The sequence below is a fragment of the Ovis aries genome, chromosome 23, assembly GCF_016772045.2.
Source record: "Ovis aries strain OAR_USU_Benz2616 breed Rambouillet chromosome 23, ARS-UI_Ramb_v3.0, whole genome shotgun sequence".
Taxonomy (NCBI): Eukaryota; Metazoa; Chordata; class Mammalia; order Artiodactyla; family Bovidae; genus Ovis; species Ovis aries.
The window spans coordinates 48,506,480-48,528,929 of record NC_056076.1 but is presented as its reverse complement, the minus strand read 5'-3'; the positions used below and the strand labels follow the sequence as shown (position 1 = coordinate 48,528,929).

General features: G+C 45.8%; 1 long non-coding RNA gene across 1 annotated transcript in view; it reads left to right on the top strand.

Moving 5' to 3' along the window:
* LOC105604510 (uncharacterized) overlaps nucleotides 1-22,450 on the top strand; it is an 85,691-nt gene that overhangs the window by 17,932 nt on the left and 45,309 nt on the right. The window contains exon 4 of the long non-coding RNA XR_006057796.2: nucleotides 3,224-5,267. This is a non-coding gene — a long non-coding RNA (uncharacterized LOC105604510). The remainder of the gene's footprint in view (nucleotides 1-3,223; nucleotides 5,268-22,450) is intronic.

Genomic DNA, 22,450 nt, shown 5'->3' with positions numbered 1-22,450 from the left:
CTCCTTGCAGTCCAAGGGACTCTCAAGAGTCTTCTCCAACAACCACAGTTCAAAAGCATCAATTCTTTGGCACTCAGCTTTCTTTATAGTCCAACTCTCACATCCATACACGACTGCTGGAAAAACCATAGCCTTGACTAGACTGACCTTTGTTGACAAAGTAATCTCTCTGCTTTCTAATATGCTGTCCAGGTTGGTCATAACTTTCCTTCCAAGGAGTAAGCGTCTTTTCAGTTCATGGCTGCAGTTACCTTCTGCAGTGATTTTGGAGCCCAGAAAAATAAAGTCAGCCACTGTTTCCACTGTTTCCCCATCTATTTCCCATGAAGTGATGGGACCGGATGCCATGATCTTAGTTTTCTGAATGTTGAGCTTTAAGCCAACTTTTTCACTCTCTTTCACTTTCATCAAGAGGCTCTTTAGTTCTTCTTTGCTTTCTGCCATAAGGGTGGTGTCATCTGCATATCTGAGGTTATTGATATTTCTCCCAGCAATCTTGATTCCAGCTTGTGCTTCATCCAGCCCAGCGTTCCTCATGATGTACTCTGCATATATGTTAAATAAGCAGGGTGACAATATACACCTTTTCCTATTTGGAACCAGTCTGTTGTTCCATGTCCAGTTCTAACTGTTGCTTCCTGACCTTTATACAGATTTCTCAAAAGGCAGGTCAGGTGGCCTGGTATTCCCATCTCTTTCAGAATTTTCCACAGTTTATTGTGATCCACACAGTCAAAGGCTTTGGCATAGTCAATAAAGCAGAAATAGATGTTTTTCTGGAACTCTCTTGCTTTTTCCATGATCCAGTGATTGTTGGAAATTTGATCTCTGGTTCCTCTGCCTTTTCTAAAACCAGCTTGAACATCAGGAAGTTCATGGTTCACATATTGCTGAAGTCTGGCTTCGAGAATGTTGAGCATTACTTTACTAGCGTGTGAGATGAGTGCAATTGTGCAGTAGTTTGAGCATTCTTTGGCATTGCCTTTCTTTGGGATTGGAATGAAAACTGATCTTTTCCAGTCCTGTGGCCACTGCTGAGTTTTCCAAATTTGTTGACATATTGAGTGCAGCACTTTCACAGCATCATCTTTTAGAATTTGAAATAGCTCAACTGGAACTCCATCACCTCCACTAGCTTTGTTCATAGTGATGCTTCCTAAGGCCCACCTGACTTCACATTCCAGGATGTCCGACCCTAGGTGAGTGTGAGTGATCACACCTTCATGATTATCTGGGTCGTGAAGATCTTCTTTGTACAGATCTTCTGTGTATTCTTGCCACCTCTTCTTAATATCTTCTGCTTCTGTTAGGTTCATACCATTTCTGTCCTTTATCGAGCCCATCTTTGCTTGACATGTTCCCTTGGTATCTCTAATTTTCTTGAAGAGATCTCTAGTCTTTCCCATTCTGTTGTTTTCCTCTATTTCTTTGCATTGATCGCTGAAGAAGGCTTTCTTATGTCTCCTTGCTATTCTTTGGAACTCTGCATTCAAATGGGTATATCTTTCCTTTTCTCCTTTGCTTTTCGCTTCTCTTCTTTCCACAGCTGTTTATAAGACCTCCTCAGACAGCCATTTTGCTTTTTTTGCATTTCTTTTTCTTGGGGATGGTCTTGCTCCCTGTCTTCTGTACAATGTCACGAACCTCCGTCCATAGTTCATCAGGCACTCTGTCTACCAAATCTAGTCCCTTAAATCTACTTCTTACTTCCACTGTATAAGGGATTGGCCTCCCTGTCCATCACCAACTCCCAAAGTCCACCCAAATCCATGTCCATTGAGTCGGTGATGCCATCACACTGAAATATTTTTGGGTGGAAGTAACATAACATCTGACCTTTGCTTTAAAATAATCTAGAAAATAAAAGACAAGTGTTAGGGTAGATGAAACAAAAATGGCAAAATATCAACAGCTGTGCAACTATATGAAGTGTACATTGCAGTTGTATAATATTTCCTCTACTTTTGTGTACATCTGGAATTTTGTTCTAAGTAAAAAAAAAATTTCTGCATACATTACATTGGAACCTCTGTTTGCAAGAAAGGTGGGAAATGGATTTTTTAAAATTAGCACACATCAATCCTAAAGGAAATCAGTCCTGAATATTCACTGAAAGGGCTAATGCTGAAGCTGACACTCCAATACTTTGGCAACCTGATGTGAAGAACTGACTCATTTGAAAAGACCCTGATGCTGGGAAAGATTGAAGGTAGGAGGAGAAGGGGACAACAGAGGATGAGATGGTTGGATGGCATCACTGACTCAAAGGTTTGAGTAAGCTCCGAGAGTTGGTGATAGACAGGGAAGCCTGGCATGCTGCAGTCTGAAGGAAAGTTACAGGGCTCAAAATAGCCCGGAATTAAAACTGCCCTCCGGGTCCTCCTCACCATTCTATACAAAACAAAGAACTCTCTCACCAGAAGAAAAAAATGGAAATTAAGGTTGATTACACCCAGCTCCCAGCTGGTCCCAGCCTCTGGCCAATCTTTAGAATTCCTTGCCCAGTTGTTTAAGAGATAACTAATCCAGACAACCTGGGACAAGAACTGCCCCCTTAGGACAGTAGATTTCCACGTATACGCCTATATATATACTTACTCTTTTCTTGGGTTAGTGTTCAGTTCAGTTCAGTCGCTCAGTCGTGTCCGACTCTTTGCGACCCCATGAATCGCAGCACACCAGGCCTCCCTGTCCATCACCAACTCCCGGAGTTTACTCAAACTCGTCCATTGAGTTGGTGATGCCATCCAGCCATCTCATCCTCTGTCGTCCCCTTCTCCTCCTGCCCCCAATCCCTCCCAGCATCAGAGTCTTTTCCAATGAGTCAATTCTTCGCATGAGGTGGCCAAAGTATTGGAGTTTCACCTTTAGCATCAGTCCTTCCAATGAACACCCAGGACTGATCTCCTTTAGAATGGACTGCAGCTCACTAATCTGACTGCTGCTCCTTCTCGCCTCATCAAAGGTGATCCTGTTCCTGTAAAGTACTGGTCTTGTTCTTTTTCTGAACCTCACCTTCTCTAACTCCCTTCCCCTACATAGTCCATGGGGTTGCAAAGAGTTGGATAGGACTGAGTAACTGAACTGAACAAGAACCTTTTTTTTTAAACTGATATACAGTTGGTTTACAACGTTAGTTTCTGCTGTACAGCAAAGCGATTCAGTTATACAAATGCGTACATTCTTTTTTTAAAATAATATTTTTCTTTATTTGGCTGCGTAGGTCTTAGGTGCGGCAAGCAGGATCTTTTGTTGGCCTAGTGGCATGTGGGATCTTAGTTCTCTGAGCAGGGATGAAGCGCACGTCCCCTGCATTGGAAGATGGATTCTTAACCACTGGACCACCAGGGAAGTACATTCTTTTTTATATTCTTTTCCATTGTGGTTTATCACAGGATATTGAATATAGTTCCCTGTTATTCTGTAGGACCTTGTTGTTCATGGGAAACTGACTTTTACCTGGGCATTTGTTGCAATCAACAGTAGGCTATTTGTTGGTGCAGAACAAGGAAAGGTGGGTATTTGACAGCCAGCCAGCATGCTCTGTCATGTCCACTGATAAGAAGCCATCCAAAACTGTTCTTCTGGTGTAACCTTGGTAACACCACGGCAGATGGCATCTTGGTCACCAAATCATATTTTCCTCCTGTTATTGCCAAGATCATGGCATCCAGCCCCATCACTTCATGGCAAATAGATGGGGAAACAGTGGAAACAGTGGCTGACTTTATTTTGGGGGGCTCAGAATCACTGAAGATGGTGACTGCAGCCATGAAATGAAAAGACGCTTACTCCTTGAAAGGAAAGTTATGACCAACCTGGAAAGCATATTAAAAACAGAGAGATTACTTTGTCAACAAAGGTCCATCTAGTCAAGGCTATGGTTTTTCCAGTAGTCATGTATGGATGTGAGAGTTGGACTATAGAGAAAGCTGAGTGCCGAAGAATTGGTGCTTTTGAATTGTGGTTGTTGGAGAAGACTCTTGAGAGTCCCTTGGACTACAAGGAGATCCAACCAGTCCATCCTAAAGGAGATCAGTCCTGGATGTTCATTGGAAGGACTGATGTTGAAGCTGAAACTCTAATACTTTGGCCACCTGATGCAAAGAGCTGACTCATTTGAAAAGACCCTGATGCTGGGAAAGATTGAGGGCAGGAAATGGGACGACAAAGGATGAGATGGTTGGATGGCATCACCGACTCGATGGACATGGGTTTGGGTGGACGCTGGGAGTTGGTGATGGACAGGGAGGCCTGGCGTGCTGTGTGGTTCATGAGGTCGCAAAGAGTCGGACTCGACTGAGTGACTGAACTAAACTGAACTGATGATTGCCAAGATAGCCTGTCGCTTAGACTTGCCAGAAAACACAGTCATGCCCTTGTCCTTACTGCCTGGAATGTTCTTCCCCGAGCCATTGTTCAGTTTTTCCCTCTCCTCAATCCTTTCACAGAGCTTATACTCCCCCACCCTGTAGGCCCCCACTCACAAGCTGCATCCTTCCAGAAGCCATTAGCAGCCTGTTTCCTCCCCACCCCTGCAGCGGGTTAAATGCCCTTGTGGGTTCTCACCTCCCTGTGCTTACCTCTGCAACAGTACCTATACTCTGAATTTATGGCAAAAGTTTTTCTTTATCTCCTCCCACCACTAAACTATAAATGAGACATAGGACACATGCTATGTCTTATTTGCCTTAGGATCGCCAATACCTGGTACATTGTGCAAAATGAAGCTCATAAACTAGATTATAGCACTTATCCTTGTCATGGCAATAATATAGCCAATAATAGCAGATAACCTGTCTTGAATATTTAACATGTGCCAGTCTTAGGACATGCCTGATTATATTTAATCTTCACAAGATCCCTGTGAGGTGGGTGCACTTACTCCCATTTAATGAAAGAGGAAGCCAAGGCTTGAAAAGCTTCATGCTAACTTGTGAGGTTTCCAAGAGCTGGCGTCTGGGTTCAAGATCAGGACTGTCTGATGCCGGATGTGAGCCCGTAACTTCCTTCCTGTACCGCCTCTGTGTATCCTCACTCCTGCCACCGGTGGCAGGTCCCGTGATGCAGTGCGTTAGTACAACCCGGAAGTATACGATCCTGCTGCTGGAGCATCTCCTCTGGCGATGGGGGCGAATCCTGGCGTGCACTTGCGTCCCCACCGCCTGCCTGAAGGTATGAAAGGGCCATCCTGCACCAGTCGGTCCTCCACTTGGTGAATTCCTTACTCAGTGTTGTTCGTGCAGAGGTCTGGATGCCCAGGACAGGTGAGCACTGAACTCCAGGAGCAGACCTGTGAGGAGGCAGGAGGCAGCTCTGAGGCTGCCAGTCCTTTGTCCAGCTTATTCCTGGTTGAAGGTGTTGATCCCAGGTGACAGGCTCTGTGAGACAAGGGCGGTGCCCTTGACTCCTGCTGCCTCTGCGTTGATACAAGGTTTCAGGAGAAGAAATTTCCCCCTCTACTCCTGTTTTTAAAAAATACATAATTAATTAATCTGGTTGCACCAGGTCTTAGTTGAGGCACGCAGGATCTTCCATCTTCATGTGGCACCCGGGATCTTTTTTTTTTTTTGGTTAGTCTCGGCACATGAACTGGAGAAGGCAATGGCAACCCATTCCAGTACTTTTGCCGGGAAAATTCCATGGACGGAGGAGCCTGGTAGGTTGCAGTCCATGGGGTTGCGTAGAGTCAGACACGACTGAGCGACTTCACTTTCACTTTTCACTTTCATGCACTGGAGAAGGAAATGGCAAACCCACTCCAGTGTTCTTGCCTGGAGAATCCCAGGGACAGTGGAGCCTGGTGGGCTGCCGTCTATGGGGTCGCACAGAGTCGGACAGGACTAAAACGACTTAGCAGCAGCAGCAACAGGCACATGAACTCCCAGTGGGATCCAATTTCCTGACTAGGAATCAAACCCAGGCCCCCTGCACTGAGAGCACGTAATCTTAGCCACTGGACCACCTGGGAAGTCCCCCACCCCACCACCTCTCTTGAGTACTCCTGGCTTGACTAATAATAAAATTATTATTAACAGGAGAAAAAGGAACAAATTTTAATATGTGCGCTCTGAGGTCTCACAGAAATAGGATCTAAGAAGTGGCAAAAACAGGCAGCTTTTCTACCTTTTAGATAAAGAAACAGTAAATTTGAGAGGAATTGAAAAAAAACAAACTTGGATTTGGATGCTCAATTAATGAAGAATATGAACAGAGTTTGGGCTTGGGGTGGTACATTAAAGAAGTAACAAGGTTTATTTATAAGGCTTCACTGGTGGCTCAGATGGTGAAAAAAAAAAAAGAAAAAAAAATCCACTTGCAATGCGGGAGACCTGTGTTCGGTCCCTGTTAGGAAGATCCTCTGGAGGAGGGCATGGCAACCCACTCCAGTATTCTTGCCTGGAGAATCCCCATGGACAGAGGAGCCTGGCAGGCTACAGTCCACGGTGTCACAAAGAGTCGGACACAAGTGAGCAACTAAGCACACAGCAGCCTGATTTCCCTATTGTGTCTTTCACATTAGAGATTTACTTCCTCTTTTTAGGGAGACAGAGAGGAGGGTCAGAATATCCCTCCTGTGTAACTTTCATTCAAAACAATCAAGACACCGTTGTGGCATATTTGGGGGTAGATCACGCTGAGGTCTCACCAGGGCCTCCCAGGGAACAACACTGCTAACTACAGGTCTCAGATCTGAGGTAGACCAAATCTGATAGTTCCCCCCCAGCCCCCAAGCACATGCTTCTAAAAAAAGCAGGGGATACAATAAAATAGTCCTTGGGTCAAAGTATGGGCTTTCCTGATTGCTCCCACAGTAAAGCGTCCTCCTGCAATGCGGGAGACCTTGGTTCGATTCCTGGGTCAGGAAGATCCCCTGGAGAAGGAAATGACAATGCACTCCAGCACTCTTGCCTGGAAAATCCCATGGACAGAGGAGCCTGATAGGCTACAGTCCATGGGTTTGCAAAGAGTCGGACGCGACTGAGCGACTTCACTTTCACTTTTCACTTTGAGTCAAAGAACCTGAAGTCACTTGGTTGGGAACTTTGTTCCAGATGGGCAGATTCAGTGGAGCTTTATCTCTTACAACTCGTCCTGAGGTCATGCCCACAAATCAAGGATCTGGAAACCCAGGAAGCTAGGACGTCAACCCTATCCTGTACCTTGGACTTCCCTGGCGTCTGAAGCATCAACTTTGGGTACTTGCTTATCCACTCCTGAGGATAATATATTATCCACAGTAAAATATATTAATTCATGGAAAGTTATTTTGTAATTTAAGCATTCATATTATGAGACAGAATATCCATGGTGACAATTTGATAAGTTTTGTCATGCAGTGTAATGATGCATATCCATTTTAAAATGTTAGTGTTTAATCATGTCTTATACTTTGTGTGTTTGTGTGTGTGTGTGTGTGTGTGTGTGTGTGTGTGTGTGTGTGTGCTCAGTCATGTCCGACTCTTAGCGATCCTATGGGTTGTAACCTGCCAGGCTCCTCTTTCCATGGGATTCTTCAGGCAAGAATACTGGAGTGGGTTGCCATTTCCTTCTCCAGGGGATCTTCCCAGCCCAGGGACTGTACCTGCGTCTCTCTCATCTCCTGCACTGGCAGGCAGATTCTTCACCACTGTGCCACCTGGAAAGCCTGTATGTTATTTTTACACCTATGTATTTTTAAAAGGTGCCTCCCCAACCCCCAAGATAAATCATCTTATGAAGGTCAAAAATCAAGTCAGTAGTAAACAAACAGAGAAGGAAATGGCAGCCCACTCCAATACTCTTGCATGAAGAATTCCATAGATGGAGGAGCCTGGTAGGCTACGGTCCATGGGGTCGCAAAGAGTCGGACACGACTGAGTGACTTCCCTTTCTTTCTTTCTATAGTTTCTTTTGGAGAAGGAGATGGCAGCCCACTCCAGTGTTCTTGCCTGGAGAATCCCATGGATGGAGGGGCCTGGGGGGCTGCGGTCTGTGGGGTTGCAGAGAGTCAGACACTAAGCAACTAACACACAGTAAGCAAAAGTTGCCCTGCTTTCAGTCCCAAAGGTGACGTCTGTTTCTTTTCTGGAGCCCTGAGACTTTGGTCGCAGCCTGGACAGGAAGGAGGCCTGGGGACAGTGCTTATCCTGCTCTGGGTATGAGTATGGCTAGTGAATGTCCTTGGTCAAACTGGTGCCCTCTCTCTGCAGCCATGACTCCCTGGCCCCACTGTTGCCATGTGGCCCCCTTGTTCTGCTCTGGAAATCGGAAGTGAGGGCCCTGACGCCAAGGGGACACCTACTACTTCTGCTCCAGGTGCTATTGGCCTTGGGCCTGGAGAGGGCCTGCGCGCTGGATACTTCCGAAGGCTGCCAACTTGGAGGCCATAAGTCTACAGGTAACAGCATGGAAGGGAGGATTATACTTCATAGAATAATACATCGGGAAAAAACAAACAAACAAAAATTTCTCAAGCAAAAAAATAAGTGGCTAACAGAAACCAAGGAGGTGTCCGTTCCAGGCATCTCTCAATCTGAGGCACCTCTGTTGAACCGCACCAGCGATGGGAAAAAAGACAAAGGTAGCCAGCCCACCCGCATTGCCTTGTTCTTTCCTGTCTTCTGTTTAGTTATCCAGCATCAGTCAGGTTCCCCCTCTTTACCCACCCTTCCACCCGTCTGATAGACTGTCTCTTGCCCCTGGCTCATGTAGTTTCTTCTGCCTGGAAGGCCATCTCCACTCCCAGCTTTTCTGTTCATCTTTCCCTCAGCGGTCACCCTCCAGGAAGTCTGGTGTGTTCCTCACTCTGGGCTTCCTAAAATACCCTGTTCATATCATTGGGCTGCAGTTGTTACCCTGCTTCATGATGATCCTCTATGGGTCTGCCTCTCCCCCTAGATTACAAGTCTTCAGACCACATGTTTGCCTTATTTTCCTTTGTATGCCCAGCACCTTATACCACATTGGCCAAAAGCTATGTAGGTGCTCAATAAATGATACTTCACTTGGATCCAGCACTTGCTGTGCGCTGGGCAGCATGCAAGGAACATGACCTGTACTGTGTCATTTAATCTTCACAACACTGAAGGACCTGAAAAATGTGAAAAGTCAAAGTGTTAGTTGCTCAGCCATGTCCGACTCTTTACAACCACATGGACTATATAGCCGGTCAGGCTCCTCTGTCCATAGAGTTCTCCAGGTAAGAATACTGGAGTGGATAGTGATTCCTTTCTCCAGAGAATATTCCTGACTCAGGGATCAAACTTGGGTCTTCCGCATTGCAGGCAAATTCTTTACCGTCTGAGCCACACTGGTATTAATTCCATTTTACAGATGAGGAAACTGAAGCTTGGAAAGGTTACATTATTTGCCTGAAGTAACCCAGGTAGTAATTACTGAAACTCAAAATCGAAGTACTGGGACTCAGTACTCTTAAACACTACGGAATACTCCCTTCTTAAAATACTTGTGGAATTTAAGAATACACGTTTTTCATGAGCTATGTGTGTGTTGTCAAAACCCCAATGCTTCTGGTGATGAAAAGGAAAGGGGGTGAAGTCAAGCCCAGAAATTCAAATTTGAAGACAAAAAAAAAATGTCTTCTCTCTCAATCTCTGTTGATGAATTCTAAAAATATTTATTACATTGGATTTATGTGAGTTCAGCACTGCATTAGCAGCTGGGGGGAAGCAAAGCTAGAAGAGTAGTTGGTACGTTTCTGGTCCTTGACGACTAACTAATATGGTCGGAGAGACAATGGCCCAGATGGAAACAAGAGCCTGAAGCAGAGGTTGATGGGCAGTCAAGGATGCTGAGACCAGACTGGGACTAAAGAAGGGGGTTGGTTAGAAGGAGGGTCACAGAGCATAGAGCTGACTTGGATGAGAGGAGGACCTCCTTGCTTGGACTTCCCTGTGGCTTGTCTGTGGGTCTTTCCCTAAGCCACCTGGGATTACCTGGAGGAGGCCTCCTATGTGATGGTGAATTTCTGCATCAGGGCTCTCCGTCTTCATTTCTAGAGCCTAGAATAGAAGCTGGGTTTCTCTGGTTGGGCCAGGACTGGGAGAGAGGCTGTTCTCCAGTGCCCAAAGAGCCGCTTCTGTTGCTCCGTGTCCCCATGACCTTCCATGGGGTTTGCAGAAAGGCGGCTATGTGAGTATCCCCATAATGGAACCTTGAGGGCCGCTGGGCTTTTGAAAACCTTCACCTCTCCATTCTCTCCCTGGGGAAGCCAGGGGATAATTGGGTATTATGTGCAGCCTATGAGACACAGGGCCCTTTCAGTCGGACGGTCCCCCGGGAGTGGCTCCATTTGTGTCGACTGCAGTTTTCCCTGGGCAGGTGAAAGGAACAGGTCAGCTGCCTTTTCAGAGCTGGGAATTGTACCTGGGTTGGGGGACTGTGGTAACATTCACCGTGCTACAAAGCTGGGAACAGTGGAGGCTGTGACAGTGACCGCAAAGTGTAATCTTAGGACTCAACTACTTTCTTCTTCCTCTGGAGGAAGCCGTGCAAAGAGCTAAGCTGGTTACTCATCAGCATTGCCTCCTCATGTGCAATCAGCTGAACTTAGCTGTGGTCCCCCCTGCCTACCTATCCTCCTTCCTTCAGGATCTGGCCTTTCTTCTGTTCTCGAGCAGGACTCTATGTGCCTCCTGGCCATGAAATCCTTCCTGTGTCCCCCATTTCTTTGATTACAGGAAATAAGCTTCATTCAGCCTCTGTGATCTTCCCTGAGATCCCAAGGGCAGATTCAAACAGTTGGTTTTTTTGGCCATGCATGCACTTAGCAGCAGCAGCAGCAGCAGCAGCAGCAGGACAGCATGCAGGATCTTAGTTGCCCCCTGCAGTGAAAGCAGAGTTCTAACCGCTGGATCACCAAGGAATCCCCCCAAACAGTTGTTAATTAGGAAAGGGAGGGGATTCAAGACAACGGAGGAACAGTCAAGAGAAAAGATAGTGCAGCCTGGGGGCAAGGTCCTGGTTCTCCATCAAGGGACACACAACAATATCTGTGAGATGTTTTGCAGATACTGAAACCCCCGCCGGGTGGGAGAAATTAATGATTAACTTCTAGCTCCCCACAAGCATGTAGACCCCAGACTGGTTTGAACCAGAAGGTTGATGATGCTGACTCACACTTACCTCACCACCAACCAAATAGAAGAATGTCCACAAGCTGATCATGTCCTCTTTGAACCATTATTATAAAACTTCTCACTACCCACTCCAGGAGGGGATACACAGTTTTGAGGGCATTAGCCCACTGTGGCCCATTTTGCCTGGCAAGGCAATAAAGCTGTTCTTTTCCACTTCACCCAACACTCTGTCTCTGAGGGTTAATTCAGTGTAGGGGTACAGAGGATAGGTTTGACCTCACTCCCATCCCTCCTGTTTCATAAGCTGAGCTTGGGAAGAGTAATATTTATAGCTGTGGACAGAAGAGTTCTGAGAAGCTAGGGGCTGGGGTTTCAGTGCTGGCTGGGCGGCATCCTGGCTTTGTGACCTTGGGCAAATCATGTTCCCCCCTTCTCTGGTTCTGCCTCCTCTTGAATAAGGTTGTAGGGCCAGGGCAAGGAGGGGCAAGATCCGTGTATAACCTCAACTCTGGTTATATACTGGAACCATCTGAGGTTGCTTTTTAAAAATATCATTGTCCTGGATCCAATGCGGACCATTTAAATCAGAATATTTGGAGACATCAGTGTGTGTGTGTGTGTGTGTGTGTGTGTGTGTGTTTTATCAGTATGTTTTATAAGTTCTTATTGACTAAAAAAAAAATACAACCTGGAAGTCGAGAATTATGTTTTATTCAGTGGATTTTCTGAAGACTTAAACCTGGAAGACAGCCTCTCAGATAGCTGCCAGGGACTGCTCTGAAGAGGTAAGGGATGAGCCAGAATATATAGGAGTTTTGTCACAAAAACCAGGTCGGTGAAACATCAGACGATTACTGTTAATGAAAGAAAACTAGACATCTTCAGTTAATGAATTTAATGCTTTTCTGTGCATGGGAAGATGCCAGCATCTGGGCTCATTGAAGTCATCACTTTGATCGGTGCCTTAAACAGAGGTGCCTGGTGGGCTACAGTCCATAGGGTTGCAAAGAGTGGGGCATGACTGAGTGGCTTTCACACTTCACATTAGCTATCAAGGGCCAATGTCCTGTTTTCCTCCTCCTTGAATCCGCTCAGGGTACAAGGTTGGGGGTGGCTTTAGTGGCTGCTGGGTCGATGGCTCCTGCAGCCTTTGTTTACTGAATGTGTGTGCATGCTCAGTTGCTTTAGTCGTGTTTGACTCTTTGTGACCCTGTGGACTGTAGCCCATCAGGCCCCTCTGTCCATGGGATTTTCCCAGGAAAGAATACTGGAGTGGGTTGCCATGCCCTTTTCTAGGGGATCTTCCCAACCCAGGGATTGAACCCACGTCTCCTGCATGTAATTCATTGAAGGTGGATTCTTTACTCACTGACCTACAGGAAAACCCTGTAACTGAGCTACCAGGGAAACCCTGGCTACTGAATAGCAGGCAGTATTTTTCATCCACATCCCAAAACAGGTTCTAATATAAGGCCAGGCTGGAGAACCTCAGATTTGATGATTTAGGTCATGATTTGAGACGATTTTTAGATTATAGATCCCTAGGTTAGCCTAATCAGTTATTGGCATTTTATATCTTACTTTTAATACTGGAGTTTTTAAAAAATGGTGCTTTCTATGGAAGTCATGGAGAAAGGTAGTATCCTTTTTGGGGCAGGACTTTCCAAACATCCAAGAAGCATGCCGTTCATAGACTAGCCCTTCAGAGTGGCTCTGAGTACCATCAGCCTCATCCAGTCTCAAAGTTTCCAGTTTGCACTAGGAGAGAGGAGAAAGGGATTCAGTGTGTTCTCCAAGAACCAGGGTTCTCCAGGCATAGAAAAATAGGAGCCTCACCTAGGAGTCCTCAGTCATCTGGTGTTAATTAGCAGGTGATTTTTGCACCATTCGACAAGCGTTAGAAGCAGGGAAGTTTTCATGTCGAGTGTGGGGTAATGGGAAGTAGGTTCGAGTGTGATTCTTTACACAAGGTGAGCTGGCCAGGAGCAATGGTGCAGTAGTTCTGAGCAGCTGGAAGGAGGGTCCTAGGATCTCAGAACAGCAGAATACAGAAGGTTCTGGAAGGGGTATTAGGATGGCACCAAATAGGAAGAGACCTTCTATTTATCTGTTTCCTAAGATCTGGCTCTGATCATAAGCTCCCATAGATAACTTCTGATTTTTGTCTTTTCTTTGTTTCCTCATTAAATAAACATTTAGGGAATTCCTTGGCAGTCTAATGGTTAGGACTTCATCCTTTAACTGTCAAGGGCCCAGGTTCAATCTCAGAATTTTCCACAATTTGTTATAATTTTCCATATTTTGAGTAGCAAGGAGAGATAAGAAGTCCTTCTTAAATGAACAATGTAGAGAAATAGAGGGAAACAATAGAATGGGATAGACTAGAGATATCTTTGAAAAAATTAGAGATACCAAGGGAACATTTCATGCAAAGATGGGCACAATAAAGGACAGAAACATCAAGGACCTAATAGAAGCAGAAGATACTAAGAAGTGGCAAGAATAGACAGAAGAACCATACAAGAAACATCTTAATGACCCAGATAACCACAATGGTGTGGTCATTCACCTAGAGCCAGACGTCCTGGAGTATGAAGACAAGTGGGCCTTAGGAAACATTACTACAAATAAAGCTAGTGGGGGTGATGGAATTCCAGCTGAGCTATTTCAAATCCTAAAAGATGATGCTGTAAAGGTATTGTACTCAATATGTCAGCAAATTTGGAAAATTCAGCAGTGGCCACAGGACTGGAAAAGATGAGCTTTCATTTCAATCCCAAATAAGGGCAATGCCAAAGAATGTGTTCATTTCGCATGCTAGCAAGGTTATACTCAAAATCCTTCAAGCTAGGCTTCAGCAGTATGTGAAATGAGAACTTTCAGATGTATAATACAGCTGAATTGAAGCCAAGTGAAGTGAAAGTCGCTCAGTCATGTCTGACTCTTTGCAACCCCATTGACTATACAATTGATGGAATTCTCCAGGCCAGAATACTGGAGTGGGTAGCCTTTCCCTTCTCCAAAGGATCTTCCCAGCCCAGGGATTGAACCCAGGTCTTCTGCATTGCAGGCAGATTCTTTACCAGCTGAGCCATTAGGGAATACAAGCTGGATTTAGGAAATGCAGAGAAACCAGAGATCAAATTGCCAACATCCGTTGTATCATGGAGAAAGCAAAGGAATTCCAGAAAAACATCTACTTCTGCTCCATTGACTGTGATAGAGCCTTTGACTGTGTGATATTTGATACATGCTTATTTATTTGACTTCACTGTGGCCATCAGTGGGAGTCCATATTCTGGGCAAAATCATCTGAAACTCCTAATTCATTCATTCAGCAAATATTTATTGAGTCCCTAATATGTGTTAGGCTCTTGTTATGGACTGAATGTTTGTGACCCTTCCCACCACATTCATATGTTGAAGCCCTAACCTCCAGTGGAATGGTATTTGGAGATGGTCCTTTGGGAAGTAATTAGGATTAGAAGAGGTCGTGAGTGTGGGTCCCCCCAGGATGGGATTTATGGCTTTGTGGAAAAGACACCAGAGAGATTGCTCTCTATCTCCCTCTCTCTGTAAAATCATAAAGAGCTCACATGAGCACACAGTGAGATGGCATCCCCCTAAAAGCCAAGAAATCAACCCTGATTGTTCATTGGAAGGACTGATGCTGAAGGTGAAGCTCCAATACTTTGGCCACCTGGTGTGAAGAGCTGACACATTGGAAAAGACCTTGATGCTGGGAAAGATTGAAGGCAGGAGGAGAAGGGGACAAGTGAGGATGAGATGGTTGGATGGCATCACTGATTCAATGGACATGAGTTTGAGCAAACTCCAGAAGATGGTGAAGGACAAGGAAGCCTGGCATGCTACAGTCCATGGGGTTGCAAAGAGTTGGACATGACTGAGGTGAATGAACAAAAGCAACGAAAGCCAAGAGCAGAGGCCCCAGAGTGAAATCTACCTTGCTGACAACTTGCACATAGATTTCCCAGCCTCCAGAACAGTAAGAAAATACATTCCTGTAGTTTAAGACGTCCAGCCTGTGATATGTGGTTTGACAACCTAAACCTAAGACAGCACTACTATCCAGCCCTTCAGGAAGGGGGTGGACTCTTCTGTGAACTTCAGGTTTGTCACTCCCTTCGTTCGATTGAACAATCAAATTACCCAGTTGTTTCATAGGCCGGGATTATATTGCATATTTCCTTTTATTCCTCATAAAGCTTAATGTTTCTTTGCACATATGAGGCAGGACCTTGATGAACACTTTTGAATAACTGATGGAGTAAGTTTAAGTGTTTACTGAGCATTTAGTTAAATCCTCACGGGCTTATGTTATACGATATGAGGCATTTAAGGATGTGGTCCTTATCCGTAGGGAGTTTAAAACCTTGAAGGGGAGGATGTCAGAACTTTTATGCACCACGACAGATCATGTAAACCTCTTGTCTTATATTCTAGCCTCTTCTGTAAGCATCAATCCCAAAGGGCTCCGACCAACTTCCCATGGGTCCAAGCTAGCAGTGTGTCATCTTGGACCAATCCATCACTCAGGACCACCATCACTTAGATCCAGGCAGGCAAGACCCATGACTCTGGTGGGAGCCTCAGGCTTGCTGATCCCTCGCCACTCCTTCCATGGAATTTTCTAAGCTCTCCTAAACCTGCATTGCAACCTGTATAAGCATGGGGCCTGATTTCTCCCATGATACACACATGCACACACACACACACACACACACACACACACACACACCATGCAAGGGGTCACATAGATATCCTAAGGAGCTCCAGGACTCAAGCCTGTAGAGTCACTCAGGTCCCATTTCTGGTTTGTTCCAAAGTCCTCTGGGGATGGCCCTTCCTTCTCCTCCGTACTTTCCAGCTTCTTGCTCTCAAAGTCAATGGGCCCTTCTGACTGTGGCTGTGATATCACATTCTCCCAGGCCAGTCTGAAGACTCGGAGAATGAGGAATAGACTTTCCCTGTGGAAGTTGTTCCACTATTCTTACTCTCCCCACAGGCCTCTCACTAGTCCCCTCTTTGGCCACGTATGGAAGGCAAGGGTGAAATCAACTTTGAGAGAGATTGAATTCAGGGATGCAAAGATTAAGGACAAAATGGGAATACACGTTGGGAGACATACTGTTTAATTTACACTGTAAAATTTAGAAGGACAGCTTTAACATGCTTATCCAGGAAATGAATCATCCCTTACCTTTTCATGCATACTCTGAGTGAGACTTGAATTTGTGGTCATCTCCGTGAAGCACTTCAACAACCTTTGAGAGAGTCGTTGGAAGCCAGTATTCACAGGTGGCTCCAGAAGATGGGGCAGCCTAATGAGTAATGAGGTAGCCAGCATTAAATACATGGTAGAAGGGAACTGCAGAGGCAAGAAGAAGATCTGTCTTGTTTCAGTGCAGACTGGTTCCAAAGAGTCATGACCCTGTAATGACAGCGTTGCTACCTTTTTCTCAGGCTTGTGATTAGTCAGGTGCCCTGAGAGTCGTGAACAGGAAGAGATGCTTCCTGCCCTGAACAGGAAGACATGGTGCTTGGATACGTCCAAAGAAAACTTTACGTGTATTGATAGGAGAATAAACAAGCATGTAAATACCAATTCTTGGCCCATTATCTAAATTCCCATCAACAAATCACTGTATCTCATGTAGACTGTGAAACTCGGAAACTAGTAGAGTTTTAAATTAAATTGTTTATACAGATGGAGCCCACAGAAAACATCTGCCAAGGCCACGTATGACCTAAGGACAGCCTTGCTTATACTCTCATGTCCTATCCTGAAAGGTTAAGCTGACACTGCCACACGGGACTCGTGGAAACCCACCTGGTGCTCATGCACAGCTGGGGAGTGCAGGAGAGGTCCACCACCCCACGGAACAAAAATGACCAGTGGTGGTTGGGAGCCTGGGAACAGATGCCCTTCTTCCCTCTTTCTTTGTTCACTTTCCTATGGCTGTTCAAATGGACTTGTGGGGCCAGTGCATTTTGGGAGACGCCTCCAGGGAACGTCATCCCAGCCTGACTCGACAAAGCCGAATTGAGCTGTGGTCCTCGCGTGCATAAAAGGAGGGGAAAATGATGGCAATGGGGTTAGGACCAGGCCAGGAGAAGTACCTGGAATAGAAGATTTGCTTCTCCCCCTGGGTGGTGGTTTGAGCTGCCTCTCCACCCTCGTCAGGGACTTCCAGAGTTGGAGGCTGGGGCTGGAGAGATGCTCTCTGGGGATCTTCTGAGGTGTGCTGGAGCGGGGGTGGGGTAGGAGGCAGGGGCAGCACCCTGGCTCCAGCACCGTCTTTCTCGCAGGGCCCCACTCCCCACCTGCATGTGAAGGATGCTTCCTTCACTGTGCTGTGTCCCCTCTGCCCCTCCCGCCCCTCGCCCACCCCCTTGTCCCCGTCAACTTCCTGGTTTTAGCCAAAGCCTGACACGTGGCGGGACAAACTTTCCGCAGTGGTTTCCGAGAAGAGTGGGGCCCTTCTCTTAGGTGGCAGGGACGCCGTGCCTCTGCTCTAAGCTGCGCTGCCTTCCCATCAGACCCTGCTCCGACAGCCTTTTGTCTGCTGCTTTCGTTGCTGCCAAGCTTTCGCCATGTCCTGCTGGGCCTGATGAACAAATCTGGGCCCACTCTTCTCTTTCTGACCAATAGGAAACGATCTGAGTGCCAGCGAGGAGGGAGATGGTTCCTTGCCAACGGTGGGGGTGGCAGAGGCGGAGAATCCTCCAGCTGGGCAGTTGGGACTGGCATGCAGCATCCCGCTGGGCCAGCTGCAGGGGTTCCAGATGGCCAGCCCTGGCTCTGTCTGTCTCCGCTGCCAGCTTTTGTTTACGTCCCAGCGTCATCCCTCTCCCCGTCAAACACATGCTGAGTGTCCTGGCACACCCAGAGCTGTGGCAGGAGGCTTCTTGATGGAGATGGCCTTTCAAGACACATTTCTCTTTAAAAAGTAGGACAGATGAGACAACTTTATTGTGGAAAACAGTTAAGGCCAAAGGGAATTGGACTACATAATGTCTGTTGACAGCATCTGGGTATGTCAAGTAGGAATCCAATCTTCTAGAAAGTAAGAATGTGTTTATAACAGCATGTTCGAAATGAAGACTAACCTGGAAACTCTAGATTGGATGGTTTACAGTTCCTAGAAATCCTTAGTTGGTTAAAACGTCCAGTGCCATATGATTTCATGGATATGAAGTCCATCCTAAAGGAGATCAGTCCTGGGTGTTCATTGGCGGGACTGATGTTGAAGCTGAAATTCCAATACTTTGGCCACCTGATGCGAAGAGCTGACTCATTTGAAAAGACCCTGATGCTGGGAAAGATTGAGGGCAGGAGGAGAAGGGGACGATAGAGGATGAGATAGTTGGATGGCATCACCAACTTGATGGACATGGGTTTGGGTGAACTCCAGGAGTTGGTGATGGACAGGGAGGCCTGGCGTGCTGCGGTTCATGGGGTTGCAAAGAATCGGACACGACTGAGCGACTGAACTGAAGTTCAAGAACAGGCAAAATTAATTGAGGTGAGAAGTCAGAATTGTGGTTACCTATGGGAGGAGTTGACTAGGAAGGGGTAGGAAGGAAACTTTTAGAGTGGGGGAAATGGTCTTTATACGGACCTGGGCAGTGGTTACATGAGCTGTGCTGTGCTTGACTGCTCAAGTCAGTCGTGTCTGACTCTTTGTGACACCATGGATTGTAACCCACCAGGCTCCTCTGTCCATGGGGATTCTCCAGGCAAGAACACTGGAGTGGGTTGCCATGCCCTCCTCCAGGGGATCTTCCTAACTCAGGGGTCGAACTGAGAGGGTAAGAGGCGGGAAGGCCAGGGGTCTCCAAACGGAGGAAACAGACTGCAAGTGTCAGACATTTTTTTTTTTCATCTCTCCTGATGGAGAGATAAAGCAGCAGGAGGGAACAAACTACAACTGTCAGATTGTTTTTTCCTTCTCCATACAAGATTAAAAGGAGGTTCCTCTTAAAATTCTGTGTTGCCATGATGACACCTGATTCCACCTGAACTTAACTTTTCTCAAACCTTGAGCTCACCGATGCGTTTTCCTTATGGAAATGCTTTTCTTAAGCGATGTTAATGAAACTATGTATTTGCTTTGGAATTTGCCTTTTTTCAAATGGTTCCACCTAAGACTAACTTTTTTTCCTCAAACCTTGCGTTGATAATAGCTCAACAAACCAGTATTCAGATCAATTTTTTTATGGCTGGGGGATGACACACCTCATCCCATCCTATCTCAAAAATGTAGATTGTGGGAGAGGGGCCTGGTGAAACTCCCTCAGCCGTGAGATGTCTCTCTTATCTGATGAATAGCTTTCTAAGACATAAAACATCTGGCTAAAGGCTAGTGGGGTGGGGGGCACTCTTTCTGCCTCCTTCTGATGTCTATCAGAAGCTTTGTCTGTCTCTTTTATACTTTAATAAAGCTCTGTCACACAAAAGCTCTGAGACTGGCCCCAGACTGAATTCCTCTCCTCCGGAGGCCAAGAATCCTGGCATCTTTCATGGCTCAGCAGCAACCTTTCAGAACCCAGGTCTCCCACATTGCAGGTGGATTCTTTACCATCTGAGCCACCAGGGAAGCCCAAGAATACTGGAATGGGTAGCCGAGCCCTTCTCTAGGGGATCTTCCTGACCCAGGAATTGACCTGGGGTCTCCTGAATCACAGATGGATTCTCTACCAGCTGAGCTACTAGGGAAGCCCATAGGTGTATTCACATGTGAAAATTCATTGAGACAGATATACCCTTAAGGTTAGTGCACTCACTATGATGTGAGTATGATAAATCTCAATACAAAAGTTAAAACTTTTTTCCATTGCCTATTGTGGGTTAGGTACTGCTGGCCACTCGAAATACACGTTCTTATAACACAGACAGACAACCAAGCAGTTAAAATGTGACATAGTCAGTGTTGTTGGCAGGAACTACCGGCTTCTGGTCCATGTGCATTTTCTCTCTCAGTAGTCACAGAATCCTGACTCTTAGCTGGGAGCATTGCTACCCAGGATAAAGACTACATCTTCCAGGTTTCTTCACTTATGACTAGCTCCTGGCTGGTGTGATGTAAGGGGGCGTGCCAGTGGGATGTCTGGGGAGACCACAGGGAAGGGTCACCTTTGGAACCTGCCACCCCTCTCAGTGTCTACCGTGTGGACCAGAGGCTGCATTTGCAACTGCCATTTTGGGTCACGTGGTGACCTTGAGGATGAAATTTTGTGATGAGGATGTTGGAGAAGGAAGAGTGGATGACTTCATGGAGCTGCCACACTGGCCTCAGACTGCCCACCTTCGCAACAGGTTTTTAAATGAGTGAGTGAACCCTCGAGTGCTTGTCATTATGTTTCAGGCCTTTGTTTCTCACAGCCTAACTAATCACAGGGTGACATGAAAGACACAGGAAGGCACTGGCTCAGCAAGGATGGCCAGTTGCCATTGGCAACGACTTCTCAGACAAAGTGCCGCTGGAGCTGAGTCTTGAAGAAACTTGGCTAAGAGAGGTGATGTCTGTTAAAATGCTTTTGTGAGCGAGTCTCACCTGGGTAGGAAAATCCATTAAGGATTGTTCATTTCCAGTCAAATAGACATTCTCTTACCTTCAAGAAACTAATAATCTGATCTGCCTTTTGGGCAAGGAGCAACTAGAAATACTTCACTAGTACTGGTTATTTGAATAAATATTGATAAAATGAATAAGTCAAGCTTTATTGCTTCGTTTTATTTGGAATATACCCCTAATGAAATTAAAGCTCTAGTTTATGCTCAAAAGTCATTTCTTCTTTCTTAAAAAATATTTATTTATGTATTTATTTATTTGGTTGCACCAGAAGACTCTTTAGTTGTGGCCTGCAGGATTTTTAGTGGTGGCCTAAGGAATCTAGTTCCCTGACCAGGGTTGGAACTTGGGCCTCCTGCATTGGGAGCTCGGAGTGTTAGCTACTGGACTACCAGGGAAGTCCTCATTTCTTCTTTTTGTGAATTCAGAACTTACGGTGAAAGACTTGCAGGATCTCTAGTCTAAAAATTATAAACCATTACTGAGATATAATAAAGAAGATATACATAAATGTTTTTTGAGATGCTCATTATTGTTAATATATCCATTTCCCTCAAACTGAGGTCTTTCTCCATCAAATGATGCTATAACTTCCCTCTAAGTGCTGCGTTAGCTGCATTTTCACAAATTGCTGTTTTGTTTCATTTTCATTCCATGCAAAATATTTTCCAATTGCCACGTGTCTTCTTTGATTCATGGGTTACTTGGATGTATGGCACATAGTTTACGGAGATTTGGGGATTGTCCAGACATCTTGCTGTAATCTATTTCTAATTCCAGTATGGTCTGAGATCATACTTTCCATGATTTCAATTCTTTAAATTAATTGTTGTAGCGATGGTGAATGTTTCATGTGCACTTGTAAAGCATGTGTATTCTGATGTCATTTTTGGCATGTTCTATAAATTTGATTAGGTCAAGATGTTTGGAAGTGTTGTACAGGCCTGCTAAGTCTTTGGTGATTTTTCTGCTTATTCTATTGAGTAGCATCACCATATACTAAGGGAGGGGCCTGCGTTGCCAGGATTTTTTCTCAATGCTCCTTCTTTACTGTCAGCTCCCCTGTGTGCCTGCCCCTCAGAGTCTCTTCCAACCTCTTCACCCCTTCCCCAGTGGCAGACTGCAGTTATCTGTTACTTGATGCTTGCTGGCGGGGACAGAGGGTGGAAGTGTGGTTCTCTGTTGTTCTGTTTCAGCCCCAGCCTTGGGCAGGTGCTGGTCTCTTTGTCTTGAGAGTTGGGTTTTCTCCAATAAACAGAGACCTAAGGGTGTGGGTCCAGCTCCTCCCCTAGGAGTTCAGACTTTCTTCTCTTCCCTTTCTCCAGCTGCAGTGTGTCTTCGCATGTGCTCTAGAGGTCAAAGTGTTGCTGGCCTGTCCTCAGTGGCTTAATGCCCTTTGTAGGGGAGAAAAGATATGGGTGTGATCTCATGCCTTTCCCGCAATTATTATCACATCCCTCTTCCAGTTCTGAACATGGAGGAAGGTCTCCTCTGGACTTCCTCCTTGTCCCCTTTTTCATGAGTGTTTCGTGGCTCCATTTGAGACAGGCTGGGACCTGGGACCCCTTGTTGCAGTGTGGCAACGCCTGCGCCTGGACACACCTCTCCTCAAAGCAACAAAATACAAAGAAACTATATGGGACTAAAAACAACTATAAGGTAGTTAGAGCAGATTCTGAACAAGAGATACAAAGATACAACTGCCAGTTCTGAAGAACCAGGAGCAAAAACAGGGTACTACACATGCTCCCTGCACACAACACCACCTAAAGG